Source organism: Cervus elaphus, chromosome 9 (assembly GCF_910594005.1).
Source record: "Cervus elaphus chromosome 9, mCerEla1.1, whole genome shotgun sequence".
Taxonomy (NCBI): domain Eukaryota; kingdom Metazoa; phylum Chordata; class Mammalia; order Artiodactyla; family Cervidae; genus Cervus; species Cervus elaphus.
The window spans coordinates 70,410,975-70,427,500 of NC_057823.1; the positions used below are offsets into that span (position 1 = coordinate 70,410,975).

Sequence of the window (16,526 nt, forward strand, 5' to 3'; positions counted from 1 at the left end):
AACCACTGAAGGCTGAGAAAAGCTTCATGCATGTAGCAGATGCTTTCATGCTCTGTCAGATCCTCTTAGACCCTTTTCATATAACTTCCTCTGGTGCTTTTTTTTATGACCTGTCCTTGTGATTTTGTGTCTTTGAGGGACACTCTTGTTCTATAGGGGTGGCTTCACCCAAATTCTCAGAGTGATAGAAGTACCTGGGGTTTATTTGCCCAGGGCTGCTCTTGGCCAACAGCTGATTTGTGTGGGAGTGTGAAAGCCCAACTTTCTTGTCTCAAATTGAGGCAAATTCTGAGGTATGTGACTTACATTCCAGAATTCCCTGTGGGATTGGGATGAATGTACTCTTCATTCAGACTTGCCAGAAAGCAAACCTTGGCTTAGCCTTCTTGGCCCTCTCCTCATCCTGCCTTTCTCTTGGGATTTCTTCTGGGAGCATTTCTTTAACAAATCGCTTGCCCGTGAACCCTCCTCCCAAGATCTGAGTCTAAGGAGTCTCACCTATCACACTATGTTTCCACATCTTAGAGAGATTTGATATGAAGGGAGGATATAATGGAAATATCAGCCACTGTGACAAAGCCAGAGTTTAATACATTTTTGAGGTGAATAGGTAGGATGGAGGATAAGTCAGGAGGGCTTTAATGAGCCCTGCAAACTGAGCCATAGGGGTGACTTCCATTTTGTTGTGTTAGACTTAGTAACAGAAGGGGAAGACAAAACTAGGAATGTCCTTATTTGGGCAAATATATGTAAGCATATATTTGGTTTTATGGATTGGAGCAGGGGTCATGGAGGGAAAAAGGATGCTCTTTATTTTGCATTTCAGTTCAGTTCAGTTCAGTTGCTCAGTCGTGTCTGACTCTTTGCAACCCCATGAGTCACAGCACGCCAGGCCTCCCTGTCCATCACCAACTTCCGGAGTTTACTCAACTCATGCCCATCAAGTCGGTGATGCCATCCAGCCATCTCATCCTCTGTCGTCCCCTCCTCCTCCTGCCCCCAATCCCTCCCAGAATCAGGGTCTTTTCCAATGAGTCAACTCTTCGCATGGGGTGGCCAAAGTACTGGTGAGTTTCAGCTTCAGCATCAGTCCTTCCAATGAACTCGCAGGACTGATCTCCTTTAGGATGGACTGGTTGGATCTCCTTGCAGTCCAAGGGACTCTCAAGAGTCTTCTCCAACACCACAGTTCAAAAGCATCAATTTTTCTGCGCTCAGCTTTCTTCACAGCCCAACTCTCACATCCATACATGACCACTGGAAAAACCATAACCTTGACCAGATGGACCTTTGTTAGCAAAGCAATGTCTCTGTTTTTTAATATGCTATCTAGGTTGGTCATAACTTTCCTTCCAAGGAGTAATCGTCTTTTAATTTCATGGCTGCAGTCACCATCTGCAGTGATTTCGGAGCCCAAGGAGGTTCTATTTCAGGATTGGTTCTCAGATGTGCTAAGTTCTCCTGTAGCCATCACCAACATGCCACCAATTCTTCTTTGTACTGCACATGCTGGCAGCATATTTAAAATTGCCATGCCCAAATGACATGGTTTTTATCCTCCAGCAGATGGTTCAATTAGTCAAGATTCTGAAAAAGCCAATTGGAACATTTGTTTGGTCCCATCTATTCAAGTCAGCCAACTCTTCCAAGCTGAGTGGCGATTCTGAGAGCAGCAAATGTACCCAGCTCTGAGGCATCAGGGTTATCACTTTTTGATGGGCTCCTGGAAGCATGGAGTAGGTCACCAATATGGTTTATATATTGAACAATGCCAACACCAGAAGAAAATGGAAAGGAGAGCTTTCTTTTTCTTGGACTATTTGGAATGAACATGTTAAGGAGCTGTGGTGAAAGAACCCATTTCTTGTTCTTCTGCCATGACACACTCAAAGTCAATGCAATCATGCATCATCCTCTAGTATCTTGGTGCTACCTGAATCCCCTTACTTGAAAGATATAGGGAATCATTATTACATATTTCTTCTCTCAAACTTAACATATTAATATGGCAGATTGATAACGCTAGAAGGAGGAATGCTTGAACACACAGACAGACTTCTTCTGAGTGTTCCAACTAGTAGCCTCTTTTTCAGAGTGAATTTCAGTGCATTGGCACCAAGTCACAGGATTTAAAATGTGAAAGGCATTGTCTACTTCAACCTCCTTCTTTTTCCCCGAGGAAAACTAAGTTTTAAATAGATAACAAAATCTGACTCAAGGGAAGTGTTTTGGGCCCATAAACTAGAGATGGATTGAATGAAACAATTTTCTATTGCAATCACTTATTTTAAGAAAGCAGCTTGATGGTGATAGGAGAAATGAGAAGAATCTGTATTGTGTAGTCAGTAGACCTGGGTTCAGATCTTGAGTTTACTACTAGATGTAACTTGGGTAAAAATGCTTAAATTCCCTGAGTTTTAGTTTCTTTACTCTTAAAAACAGAACAGAAATAGCTTCTTGGCAGGGGAATTAAACAGAAAAAATCTTTAGAATGTGTTTAGTCCAGAGTTGGCCTGTAGCAAGAGCTACACAAATATTCTCATGCCTTTCTTTTCCTCCCAAGACACAGAGCTGATGCTTGGCAAATCTGGCTTTTCAGTTCTTCTGACTTTTGGTTTGTTATTCCTTCTACCCTACCTTCATTCATCCCTTGACTCTTACTTAGTATGAACAATTTTCTTCTTGTGACTGGGTTGGTGAATAACTTGGTCTAACTGAACATTTTAGAAAATTAGCAATTGTAAGATGGGGAGTAAAAAAAAGACTTGCAGAATGGAAGGGTTTATTCTAGATACAGAGTGGCAAGCATGGCTGATAATGGAGGAAGTGATATTGATTGATTAATTCATGAACTCAGTAAATATTTATTGAGCACATGCAATGATGTATAACTCAGAGGTGAGGGAAGCAGAATAGGTGGTCTCTGTGCTCACCAAGTCACTCAGGGCAGGGTCTTAGAGAATTTGTTCACTACGGAGATCCTGACTGATCTTTACTCCCTTTGAGCTTGTGAAAGATACAGCAGAATATAGATTGAATAAAAGGACTCCAGAGTAGGCACAGTTTGTGATCAGAATGTGGAACTCACAAGAGATAGCAAAAGCAAAAAATGTGACTTTTAAAAATATTTAGGAAAAAACTGATGAGAGTTGAATAACTTGCTGTAAAGGGAAAGAAGGACATTTTGGAGATATTCCAACCTTAGAGATTGATGCAGATAGACAGAACTGTCTCCATACCTCATTTTTTTAGCAATAAAATGCAGTTATTAATATGATAGCTTCCAGCAGTGAGCACTTATTAAGCACCAGGCATTGGGCTGTGTGTTTTAAATGTGTTATCTCATATAATCTTCGTAGAATGGGCTAGCAGGTTATAATATTATTTTTGTTTTTATAGATAAAGGATTTGGGATACTAGAAAAGTTTGATGAAATGACTCAGGGTCCAATTCATGGTTCAGACTCAGGCAGTCTGAACACTTGAGCAATTATTGAATATCTCTGCAGTTCCATCTCCTTGTCTGTAAAATGTCCCTATCCCAGGGTTCTGCTGAAAATTAAGTGAGATAACATTAATGCAAGTGTGTGATTCATCTGCCAAACAGATAGGTGACCAGCTTTCCTGGTTTTATTGGGATTGTCCCATCTTTAGCACTGAAAGTCTGCTTCCTTGGCAGTTTCTCAGTTCCAGGCAAATCTAGACAGTCAGTTGTCTCCATGAACTATCATATTCTAACCCAAAGACTATTTGGACAGGACAGAGAAGACTGACGGGCTACAGTCCATGGGGCTGCAAAAAGTTGGACATGACTTGTCCATGCACGCTTACTAATAGATTGGGGGAACAGGAAGCAGTTCAAGGAGGCAAATGAATTTTCAGCTGATGTTCTAAGCCTCTGTCAACTCTTGTGGGCTGAAAGACTTCAGGGACAGTCTTGCTGATAAAGCCTATGAGAAAAGTGGGGGAGTTAGAGCAGAGTTTGAGAAACAGGATGCTTGTCAAGTCATGGTGCTAATGCTTCTAATCTGTTAGCCTCCCATGCACAGCCTGTCAAGGGTTCAGAGCCCAGAGGTAAGTTACTGATTACGAAGATTAGAGGGGGTGGTTATGGTGGGGAATTCAGATGGCAAACTCTGCTACCTTTGGCATCTGTAGATACAGACTTCTCCCTTCACCCATTCAGAGAACATGGATCTTGAATTTGAATTTGATTTTTCCATTGACTAATTATGTGATATTGGGCAAGCTATTTCATCTTTTTAATCTTTAATTACTGCATCCATAAAATGGAAATGGTGATAATCCTAACCTCCTGTGATATGGTTAGAATAGAGTAAGACATTATGCCTGACATGAAAGAAATACTCAGTGATTGTTAGTTACTGCTATTGTTACTACTCTTCCTATTTATACTATTATTATTAATTGTTTTATTAGGGTAGGGTTGCCAGACTTTGCAAATAAAAACTTAGGATGCCCGGTTAAATCTGAATTTCAGATACCAACAAATAATTCTCAGGACATACTTATACTAAAAAATTCATTGTTTGTCTGAAATTCAAATTTAATTGAACATTCTTAATTTTATCCAGAAACCCTATATTAGAGTAAACGACAACCCTGGTCTTCTTAGGCCTGAAGGATTTCCCAGGACCTAATAATATAACTTTCAATCTAAAATTGGGACTTAGGTATGATTAGTCACCCCATTAAGAGAGCAATCTGGCTGCTTTTTAGAAGGTCATATTTGAAACTCAAATGGTGGTTACAACCACTCTTCCTTTAAAACACATACACATCCACATGAATGCAATGTTTTATATATATTTTCAGGAATTTCTTGAATGTTTGAACCCTATCCCTGAATTCCTGGTTAAGAATACAGGCTCTGAAAAATCATTCAGACTAAAAAGTTCTTTCCTTATTCTTTTGGCAAAAATCATGAAGATCTTTTGAGGAGATTCAGGAAATAGGTATTGAGGGAGCCGTGGCCCTCTAGTCACTCTGAAAATGAATTTTTGGTACACTAGAACATTGATCAATAGAATGAAAACTAGTACATATGTGTATATAGCAAAAAAACTGAGGTGGTCTCTCTGTTGAGATTCATCCACTTAGTTAATCCAAGGCTTTAGTCTAAATCCACGTTGAGGTCACACTGATGTATTTTGATGGCCAATATTGAATGAATTGATTCAAGTTACTTATTTACTGTTTCATTGTAGGGATGAAGCAGGTTATGGTCCCATCAGAATTGGGAGGTATCACACAGAAGATATGAAAGAGGCATATGCTCACCTGGCTCTTGATCCTTTTTCTTTGCAGGACTTGTGAGTTTTTTACTCTTTTAGAAAATATAGTGAAATATGCACATAAATGGCTGAATATAGCAAGATGGACAGTGTAAAGAGTGATGATAAATAAACAACCACATACCCACCATCCAGCCTGAGAAGTAGAACATCTTCAATCTTTGATGACACCTGTGTGCCCTTCATTTTCACTGTTAACCAGTGTTCCAGTGGATAAATATATTTCAACCTATTTAATCCATGATACTTTTGAGGGGGCATTTGGGTTGTTTCAAGTTTTGTTTTTATTTTCCTGTTATAGACAATGCTGTCAACATTTTCACACATGTCTTCCTAGTACAAAAAGACAAGTGTTTCTCTACTGTGTACATTTAAGAATGGAACTGTTGGATTGGAGAATAGATGTGTTTTCTACTTTATGCTCAGTGTTTTCTCAGATGTTTATAGAAGTTGCTGTTCCACCAGCAATGTGTGGGAATTCCACCCCTGCAATGCTTGCTATTGTCAGACTTACTAGTTTTTGCCTAAGATGTGAAATCATATCTTATTGAAATTAATACATTGTTTTCTTATTACTTATAAGACTGAACATCTTGTATGTTTATTGCTATTCATTGTTTCCCTTTATGTGAAATGTCTGTTCATGTCTTTTGCTAATTTTCTATTTTTATTTCTTATATTTGTCACAAATATCTCTTCCGGTTGGTTTTCTTACCATTGTCTTTGAAGAGTGGTTTGTTATCTTGTCATGTGTATAATTGTTTCCCAGGTGGTTCAGTGGTAAAGAATCTCCTTGTCAATGCAGGAGACGCAGGTTTGGTCCCTGGGTTTGGAAGATCTCCTGGAGAAGGAAATGGCAACCCACTCCAATATTCTTGCCTGGGAAATCCTGTGGATGAGGAAACTGGCAGGCCATAGTCCATGGGTCTGCAAAGAGTCAGACACAACTGAGCAACTAACACGTTCATGTTCCCCAAAAAAAGACAATTTAAGAACACGAACCATGATGGGGGAGGATATTTGAAATTATAGGGGCAGCTGGGTATTGGGTAGAAAAAGGACTAGGTAAGGGGACACTCAGAACTTTGAAAATATCCCTGTGAACTGTGAATTTTAAAGACTGGCAGGAGTTCTCTAATCTGATATAACAGGAACAGTCACACAGTTAATTAAAAAATAGTTGAATCAGGGTATCATTAAAAAACACATTTATACATTTTATTTTAACTTAAGACACATAATATATTCAGTGAGTCATCATTTGATGTCTGGCCAAGGTCTTTGTTTTCTGGCCAAGTGGCTGCTTTTGGAGTTCCTTGCTTTTCTTGCGCCAGGCACGCCAAATGCATCATCTGTGAATTCCATTTTTAAAAAAATTGTGTCTTATCAACTTAAAAGAAACTTGGGAAGTAATCTCAGCATGGAGTCCTTCCAGAGGTTTACTACTATTCCCTGTCTTATAGTGATCTTTTTTCTCAAAGATTGAACCTGACAATAATTTCTCTATAAGAACACCTTTATCAAGCCTATACAAAACATTTAACTTAGTTTTTTAAAAATTTATTTAAAAAAAAAATTTATTTTTAATTTGAGGATAATTGCTTAACAATGCTGTGTTGGCTTCTGCCATACAGCAACGTGAATCAGACATAAGTATACATATATTCCCTCCCTCTTGAGACTCCTCCCTACCCCCACCCCGTGCCACCCCTCTAGGTTGTCACAGACTATGGGTTGAACTCCGTATTTTGTACAGTAAAGGAAACTATAAACAAGATGAAAAGACAGCCTGCAGAGTGAGAGAAAATAATTGCAAAGGAAACAACTGACAAAGAATGAATCTCCAAAATATATAAGGAGCTTATGCAGCTCAATACCAGAAAAACAAACAACCCACTCAAAAAGTGGGTGGAAGACCTAAACAGATGTTTCTCCAAAGAACACATGCAGATAGCCAAGAAAAACATGAAAAGATGCTAAACATCACTCATTATTAGAGAAATTGAAATCGAAGCTACAATGAGGTATCATCTCACACCGTCAGAATGATCATCATCAAAAAATCTACAAACAGTAAATGCTGGAGAGGGTGTGGAGAAAAAGGAGCCCGCCTACATTGTTGGTGGGAATATAAATTGATATAGCCACTATGGAGAACAGTATTGGAGATTCCTTAACTTAGTTTTGATAGAAATGAAAACTGTGTTTTCATACTTACATTTTGTCTGTTTGTTTATATTGAATTAAATCACTTGATTACAATAGCAGCACAACTGCCACAAACAACGTTGGGCATAACAATGTTTGGGCATTAGTTATGAGTGGTAGAAAGGTCATGGGAAGCTTGGATCCATCTAATGGACAGTCAGATAGGGGTCATTTAATGTGGTTTCTAATGTAGCTCACTGGAGGGTATGTGCTGTCTTTTTTTCTGAAATGTTCTGAAAAATCCTCGTTGTTCATCCCTAGCTCTCTGTGGGTAGATCATTGGAGGAAGCCCAAGGAACGATTGAACTTCACTTTGGAGTTTCTTCAGTGGAAAACAGAGATGGTCCCCCGGACATGGGAGTCAGGGAGAAAGAGGCAATTGAGTATTGAGGAAATTACAGGTCTCTTAGCTGTAGAGCTTCCCCCACACTGCAGAATAGGGATTTTGAGGTAATCCTATTTAGATTTCAAGGGTGTGAGAAGATCCAGATGACATGATAAAGAAATAAATGCATTCCAGGAGCTCAAATGTAAATTCAAAACAAAATTCTCTGATATCTTTTCATAGACATTTGTATATTTTGAGAGCACCAGACAGAGGTGATTTTAAAAGTGTCTTTTTCTGTGGGCCATGAATTCTCTCCACAGAAAGATCTGCATATTATGCCACCGTTGCCATCCTTGCAGTCTCTTATTTGCCTGGGGCTTAGCCTGGCTGAGAGATTGAGGTGGGAGGAAGGAGGAAGGAAGAAGGAGGCTTTGCCTATACAGGAAGGGGTATCACCTTAGTAGGGACTTCCCAGGTAATGCTAGCTGTAGAAGAACCTGCCTGCCAATTCAGGAACCATAAGACATGGGTTTGATTGCTGGGTCAAAAAGATCCCCCGGAGAAGGGCATGGCAACCCATTCCAGTAATCTTGTCTGGAGAATCGCCATGGATAGGGGAGCCTGGCAGGCTACAGTTTGTAGAATTGCAAAGAATCACCTTCCTGCCTTGGTTTAAGAAAAAGTGCCTAGACAGTAATGCTCATCCCTTGTCTTGTTTATGGAGCACCTTACAGTTCATAACTGAACTTTAATTCCAGTCCTGGCTGCTCCACACCATGTCTTAGTTACTCTTGGGAGTAGACTTAATGCTTGTCTTGGCATAGTTAAGAGCATATAAAAATGCAGATTTGATAAAAATGGTAGTGAAGGAAACCTCTATTCTTTCATAATACTTTTAAATAAATTAGTTTTTTGGATTAGTGGAAAGAGAATACTTGTTTCAAAGGAACATGTGAAAGTTTTTGAGCAGGGGGTATGTTTCCTAAATATTCAGAGTACATAAGAGTACTTGAGAGAGAAATTTAGCTTACTTGGAGACCCTAGGCATTAAAGGCAACATGAAACATTAGGTTCCTAATTGGAAGGATTCATTCTAATATACCAAAAAGGAGAGTAATGGATGAATAAAACCTTGCTTTTCTTAACAGTTTTGTCTGATGTCTCTGGTCCTGATTATTTGGCTCCACTGACTGATCTTGGTTCCTTTCTGTTCTCTGGAATAGCTGACAATTGACCTTGTGAAATTCCTTTCTCATATACCTTGTATGTATCAGCTTCCATTTTCCTTGAGCACACGGAAGCTCTGGTTCTTCCCCTGTGCATAGTGAGGGGCTGATAAGTATTTATCTTGCATTTAGCAGAGGTTTGAGTGGCCATGTGCTGGTACTGCGTCCTACAATTTCTGTAGTGCATATTCAAGAATGAAATCACTAGGCATATGTTAGGTCAGCAGGTTTTATTATCTAGGCTCTGAATTCTCAGAAAACCTGGACTGTTTTTCATTAACAGCAATAATTTTTTAAACTAATTAAAAATTGAAATATAATTGACATACACCATTATGTTAGTTTCGTGTGTACAACATAATGATTTGATGTTTGTATGTATTATGAGAGGATCACAATAAGTCTAGTTAACATCCATCATCATACATAATTATAGATTTTTTTTCTTGTGATGGGAATTTTAAGATCTATTCTCTTAGCAGCTTTCAATGAAGTTACTCTTTTTAATAGCTAATCCTTAGTTGAGTTTTTACTGTGAACAGATATTGAACTAGATACTTTCTATCCATTATCTCATTGAACGTTCCCAACAAAACTGTGGGATGAGTACTGTTGTTTTGAAGAAATTGAGGCTGCCTAAGGAAAAACAAAAAAGCTGGTGAGTGACAGAGCCACGATTTGAATTTGATTTCTCTGACTTTAAATCTGATGCTCTTAATGGGAAGTGTTACTTGCTCAGTCGTGTCTGACTCTTTGCGATCCCATGGACTGTTGCCACCAGGCTTCTCTGCCCATGGGACTTTCCAGGTAACAATACTGGAGTGGGTTGCCATTTTCTTCTCCAGGGATCTTCCAAACCCAGGGACTGAACCCAGGTCTCCAGCATTGCAGATGGATTCTTTACCACCTGAGCTTCCAGAGAACTGACCCTGTGGAATTATTGCCTCCTGTACAACCAGAGAAGGCTCCACTTTTCTTCTCAGCTTTATAGAGACCACAGGGAGAGTCTTATCACCCCATTCTGCAGACTTGCCTGAGCTGAACTCTGTTGTTAGGTAAAAAACTATCCACTTGGATTCTTCTAGTATGTGAGGAATCTGGAAATTGCTGCTCCATCTCAGGATCACAGTGTTCAGGTCAGAGCAACAGAAACTTCCAAACATCTTGGGGCTAATGGCACTATAAAACCCAAGCATTTGTAGGCCGAGGCTAGGGGAGCTCTAGGAACAGGGCAAATAAGAAGGGCCATCTGAGAAACCCAGCCAGATGTATGGAAAAAAAAAACCCCAAAAACAGAACAACAGAGCAAAATCAAGGGATGAAAGAATTTGGGTGGGTATGTTTGTGACTTTCTGGGCCACTTGGAACTTGTAGCAATTCTCAATCTCATATGCTCAAGAACTACTGCACTTCTCTTTCCTTGAAAACAATGGTCCCCAGTCTTTTTGGCACCAGAGACTAGTTCCATGGAAGACCATTTTTTCCATAGACCCGGGGGTCAGGGGGAGGCATGGTTTTGGGTTGATTCAAGCATATTGCATTTATTGTGCCCTGTAAATGGCAAACCACTGCAGTATTCTTGCCTGGGACATCCCATGGGCAGAGGAGCCCGACACAAAAAGTCAGACCCGCTTGAAGTGACTTAGCACATATTTCTATTACTATTGGACTTCCCTGGTAGCTCAGACAGTAAAAGCATCTGCCTACAATGGGGGAGACCCGGGTTTGAACCCTGGGTCAGTAAGATCTCCTGGAGAAGGAAATGGCAACCCACTCCAGTACTCTTGCCTGGAAAATCCCATGGATGGAGGAGCTGGGTAGGCTACAGTCCATGGGGTCGCCAAGAGTCGGACACAACTGAGCGACTTCACTTTCACTTTCTATTAGTATTACATCAGCTCCACCTCAGATCATCAGGCATAGATCCCAGAGATTGGGGACCCTTACTTTAAAACAACTGAGGTTCTCTCTCCTTGGGTTAGAAATTCAACCTTACTTGGTCCTGTGGACATCTCTTGGGGAGGGTCCTGGGTCATTGGCCCTCAGTGTGCCTTGGTTGCTGAGAACCATGAATCCAGTCCACGTGGTATGATTCTTGCCCTGCTGCCTTTAATCCACAAATGGAACAAGATCATCTTTGTTAAAGCAGAGAACTACACAGCCAGTCTTTGCTGAAATCTTGCTATTTTTCCAGAACATTACTAGTCAGCCCCCTCAAGTCTCTGCTGCTCATTGAGAGAATGCAACTCTTTGTCTTCCTCTTCAACTTTTGAAAATATCTTTAATTTTTAGAGAAATTATTTTTATTCTTGTTTTTATCAGAGGAGTTCCCTTTAATCTCCAACTCTATTTTCCCATCCCTTTAGGACTCCTGGCATGCGCTCTTTTGCAGATTTAGACCAGGAATCGCAAACTCAAGTGACTGCAGAGGCCGGAAAAGAATGGAGGTGAGTAAAATACCTTGGTAGGTCTGTCTAGAGGGGCTGCTGCCCAGTTCTGGCTTGCTGTCATCACTCATGTTGCCCTGTGTTGCTGAATCTTCTGATTTTTCAAGAAAATCTAGAAATCTAGACTTTTATGAGCAATCTCTTTCCTGTCAAGTGTTGCCTCAGGCATTTAAAATTTTTCTGTGTAGGCCAAAGTAAAATGTCCATGGGCCACCAGGTTGCCATGGCCACTGCAGGCTTTTGAGAACAAAAACCAAGGAAGAAAGGTGTTTTATAGTCACAGACCTTCCCTGGGGCAGGGAAGCACAGACTTTGGTACCTGACTGGATGCAAGGAAAAGGACGGATGAAAAGATGGGAAGGAAAAGAACATAAATGAATTTCTCAAACGATTGTCCTACTACAAAAAAATGCTGCTTTTACTCTCAGTGTCTGCTTTCCTGAAAAGGAAACTTCTTTGGGTTTTAGGCTTTGTTTTTTTCAAATCAGTTATTCGGGAATTGTAACTTAACTTACTTTTGGTTCAGCCTAATCTTAACTTACTTGTCGCACACACAGGTCTGGGTTTTGAGTGATCTTGTTTTATAAACATAGAGTTTATACTTGTTGGATGGTGAAGCCAATATTATGTTTTACATTGTTGGAGTTAAGGTTTAGTGAAATTTATTTGGTTCATTTCTAGTTTTTGAGGCAGATTTTGCTCATTTTAGTTTTTCAAAACCATTTCTAACTCTGGAGAGACATTTCACAAGCCTGTGCCAATGATTCAAAGGATGAAAAGTGTGAAAGAATTTATAGAGTCAGTTGCTTCTCTTATACTACTGTTAATGAATGAATTTATATTTATGGAGCCCTCTAGTTAGTCCAGATTAATTTGACTGAAAGTAACACACATCCAGTTCAAACTGGCTTAAGTAGAGAAGGGATTTCCATGGAAGAGTGAAAAATTATTTCACTCTAGTGGTATGCTTCAGGAATCTCATGGCTCAAGGGCGCCACTGATGTCATGAAGACTTGATTTCTCTCCATTTCTCATTCTCTGCCTCATGCCTTATTCACTTCATTCCGAGGTTCCCTGTGATGGCCATGGAAGCTCCAGACTCAGATTCTCCTTACTGCTAGCAGACCCAGAGGAGAACATGATGCCTTCTCCCCATTAGTTCCATGAAAATCCTCTCTGGCTCTAATTTGGTTACAAGTCAACCTCCACCACAGCCCCCAAAGCAATTGCTTGATGGAGAAGTCAGGTTTTTGATTGACTAAGCCTGAGTTAATATCAGTCCCACCTCTATGTCCCATCAATGCCAGTTGGAGCCTGAAATGGAATCAGTTCTCCCCAAAGCATAAGGACTGAGAGCTGGAGATGGGGCCTCCAGAGCAAGGTTGAGATGCTATTACTTGAAGAAGGATCTATGGATGTTAGGAAAAATAATAGATGTCTATGCTGAGTACTTAGAATAGTAAATATACGCTTTTCATCATCATATTTCCAATACATCATCTTCAGAAATCCTAACAAATGTGCCAATGGTGAGTAGTGTTAACTTCATGTAATAGAGATATTATTTGGGGAAGTCAAATATGAGGGGGAATGTTGAATATTGTACATGGAGGACTCTGGTTATATTTGGGAGAATTTAGAGATGGGGTAATAACTCATCAAGTGCCTGTGTCTTTTTTAAACAATGACTCTAAAAGCTCTCTGAAGATGAGATTCATGACTTGTCCTGCTTGGTCTTATCTCACAGGCCCTGGCTTCATAAAGGTAAGCATATGAGAAATAATGGTTTGAACTACTGAGGAATCAATGACATGAAATAACAGCTACCACTTATGGAATGTTATTTCCTAGGCTGTATAAGACTTGATTTAAAATCCTGACTATGCCAGCAAGTGACTCAATTATCTCAAACATTGTCTATAAGATGGGCTTCCCTGGTGGCTCAGATGGTAAAGAATCTGCTTGCAATGTGGGAGACCTAGGTTCGATCCCTGGGTTGGGAAGATCCCCTGGAGGAGGCATGGCAATCCACTCCAGTATTCTTGCCTGGAGAATCCCCATGGACAGAGGTGCCTGGTGGGCTATAGTCCATGGGGTCGCAAAGAGTCGGACAAGACTGAACGACTAAGCATAGCATAGCACAGCTATAAAATGGAACTAATAGCAATACTTATTCTGGATTCTTTTGAGGCATAAATCTAACATAGAAAGACCTTGGCATGGTTAGCTAACTCACCAAGTGCTGGCTTTTATTATTTTTATGTTAGTTTTTAATGATTAACACTTGTTAATCATTAAAACATTATCATGCTTTATTCTTCCAAAAAAAAGATTTATCAGGAAAATACTATTTTTATCTCCCATTTACCTGCAAGAAAGCAGGCTCAGAAAGTTGGAGCTACTCAGTCAGGGTCATATGTAAGGAAAGGGTGAAGCTGGGATTGAATACAGTTTTGCCTGCCTCCAGATTCCATGTCCTAAATTACTATTCTATTGTGCCTTCCTATCCTTTAGTACACCAACAGAGAAGTTACTCAATCCCTGAATTCCTGTTTCCTTGTGGGTGGGCGAGGCAAACCACTGGTAATGGGGAAAGAAACCAAATAACTTTTTGCCTTAATTTTTTTCCCACATAGAGTAGTTCTGTAGAGTCCCTACACTTAGGCTTTTGTGTTTGTGACAAGTTCAAGTGAATGTGCAATATAAGACCCTTCTTCAGTTAGACCAGAGCCTCTGATGAATGCTGTGGCCTCAGACACCTAGATGGCAACCCACGCATGGTTCATTTCAAAGCCGTGATTGTTGCTGCAGGGATGACATTGGCTGTGAAGCCCCCTTCCTGTTACTCATGGACAGTCAACAGGAGGTTTCACTGAGCAGCCAAGAAGTGCCTACTCAGTTTGGGGCATTGTTCTGAGCACTTAAAAACTATTATCTCATTGAATCTTCTCAAGAACCCTTTGAGGTAAACCATCACCTGTGCTTTCATTCTGAATCAAAAATACAATGCTTACTCGGTGCCAGACTCTGTTCTAATTGCTTTGTATATACTGGGTGACCTTGTTTAATCCTCATGAACAACCCTATGAGGTAAGATACTATTATTATCTTCTCTATCCAACTGTTAAGGAAATGAAGTGTGGGAAGATGAAACCTGCCCAAGGTCACACATTTGGTAATTGGTGGCTCTTGGGATTTGAACCCAAGCAATCTGGCCTCAGAAAGCACACTTACCTACTAACTACCCTGGGCAGTCACCTCCCATCCCCCCAATAGCTTAAAGGAATTAACTATTTTATTTTATTTTTTGCTCCTGAAACTTTAATCACATAAACACAGCAGTTCTGCCTAAGGTGACCATTGTTGATCCTCAACATAAACCCAGTGACTGAATTTTCTAGAATATTTAGGTAATTAGAAAAGTAGGAAACTGTGAAGGGTGTTGGCCTTGTACTTAGATATTAGTCATTTATTGGCTGTATGGCCTTGGACAAGTTACTTGCATCTTAGAGCTTCAATTTATTCATCAGTAAAATGGGGTAATAATACGTCTGTCCCATGGGGAGTAGTGAAGATTCTGAGGAAACCATATGAAGACCTCATATAATGCCTGAAATGAGGGAAGACTCCAGTAAGTAGTAGATATTTTTTATTGTTATAGACAGATATTTTGCCATTATAGGGACTGACTTTGTGTAGGTACTCTTTTAAACCTGCCTTATGAACATCATTTAAAATTTGTAATTAATCACTTGACGGTATTGTCAAATGAATCTAATGAGTGTCAGTTTCTCTTCCTGAGCTATAAACTGCACTGGACTGTAACTTTCATGTATATCTTCATGTTGTCCTCTCTTGGTGCATGGCCTTACTGGGGGCCTGGGCATGCAGAAGGAACATCTTGTGTCCAGTGACTTGAACAAGATTTGGCCATTTGTAGAATAAAGCATTTAAGGACAGCTCTGGATATAGGGACATAAGTTTAGAAAATCCAGTCGAGGATTTATTCTGTGCCATTTGGGTCCAGCGTCATCTAATGAGCAGTTTTCTGTTCCAAGTATGGTTCAAGACTGACTTTATGCAAGTTTGGGTTTAGGCCAGTGTCCCCTGGAACATACCTTCTATGTATTTGCAGTGACCTTTCCCTTTGGGGGCACTCCACTGTTGCACCCTACTTAAAATATTCTCCCCCAAAGTGGCCTATCCCTTGCTTCACTTAATAATTATCTGTATTTGGAAGGAAAACATTTATGTGTTGACAGTTTTTCTCTGAGGGTATGAAGTACATAGCATAGATCTTGGCTTAGTTTTTGTTAAAAAAAAAAAAAAAAAAAAAGCAAAAGAGAAGAAACCTAAAGAAGGAGCTAGACTTTTACTTGAAACTGAAAAGATATCCTCTCTCTCTCTTCCCCTCATAAACATTATATATATATATATTAAAGTGACATTTTTAGTCCACTTTGAAATGTATTGATTTGTTTCCTGTGAGTCATTGTCTGTTTCTTCTCTGTTAAAAAACATACTAAATATCAGTGTGATGATATAAATATATATGTGTGGGTGGATGGGAGGGTGAAGGGAATTTTCCTTTAGATTCTAAGAAGGGAAATAGCTTTCTTCTAGGTTCCCACATCATCAATCAACTCATCACATCCTCAATCTACTTCATTTTCTCCCTCAAAACAAAACCGAATAGTCACATCCGGTTTTAAAGCTTGAGAAAAACATTTCAGAAAGTTCTGAGATGGTCCATTATTTGGTGGGATCATAGATATTTTTGTAGCCCAATTCTGGACTCAAGAGATGTCCAGGTGCTATTTCCATTTTGGGCAGTAGAGGGCAGACGTCTCCAGGCCTGCCTTCCTTAAGATTACCCTGGCGACATTATGTTTATGCAAACAGCCTTTGACATAATAGCTTTGAAACAGCTGAAAATTGAATTGTGCCTTGAGGCCAAACATCTAGACCACCACCTTTGTTATATTCATCTGCCACAGTAAATT

At 39.8% G+C, this 16,526-nt stretch overlaps 1 long non-coding RNA gene across 1 annotated transcript in view; it reads left to right on the plus strand.

Annotated features, from left to right (window-relative positions):
• Positions 1 to 5,244: 5,244 nt before the first annotated feature.
• Positions 5,245 to 16,526, plus strand: part of LOC122700506 — a 99,080-nt gene continuing 87,798 nt past the window's right edge. The window contains exons 1-3 of the long non-coding RNA XR_006342786.1: positions 5,245 to 5,332; positions 11,443 to 11,523; positions 13,271 to 13,287. This is a non-coding gene — a long non-coding RNA (uncharacterized LOC122700506). The remainder of the gene's footprint in view (positions 5,333 to 11,442; positions 11,524 to 13,270; positions 13,288 to 16,526) is intronic.